The sequence below is a fragment of the Leptonychotes weddellii genome, chromosome 10 (assembly GCF_054177405.1).
Source record: "Leptonychotes weddellii isolate Sample4059 chromosome 10, ASM5417740v2, whole genome shotgun sequence".
Taxonomy (NCBI): Eukaryota; Metazoa; Chordata; class Mammalia; order Carnivora; family Phocidae; genus Leptonychotes; species Leptonychotes weddellii.
This window is the reverse complement of record NC_138378.1, coordinates 37,788,654-37,789,318: the sequence shown is the minus strand read 5'-3', so window position 1 is coordinate 37,789,318 and position 665 is coordinate 37,788,654.

Here is a 665-nt window from a genome sequence, read left to right as displayed (position 1 = left end):
CTTGGCTCTTTCCACAGTTTGGCTATTGTGGACATTGCTGCTATAAACATCGGGGTGCACGTACCCCTTCGGATCCCTACTTTTGTATCTTCCTACACCTCAGTTTAAATGAGTTTTCCTGATTGAAATGGTATTTCTTTTTATTAACATCTTTACAGATGAACTTTATGATGTGTGGGATTTGTTTCCAAGTCATACAGGAGGTAGAGAATGGGTCAGGTGTAGACGCAACAAGATTGGTCATGAGCTGATCATAATTGAAGTCGGGTCACAATGGTCATATACTACTTTGGCATATATTTAACATTTCTAATAATGAAATTTGGGGGGAACCTTTAAAAGTTATTGTATTGGGGCGCCTGGGTGGCTCAGTCGTTAAGTGTCTGCCTTCGGCTCAGGTCATGATCCCAGGGTCCTGGGATCGAGCCCTGCATCGGGCTCCTTGCTCCGCGGGAGGCCTGCTTCTCCCTCTCCCACTCCCCCTGCTTGTGTTCCCTCTATCGCTCTCTCTCTCTCTCTGTCAAATAAATAAATAAATAAATAATCTTAAAAGTTATTGTATTGTCAGGGAGCAGATTAAATGTGAACACTGTAGAGTAAGAGCAGAACCAGATGATGTGCTGAAAGTATACAATCCCTCAGAGTAGATCTTATGAATGAAGTCC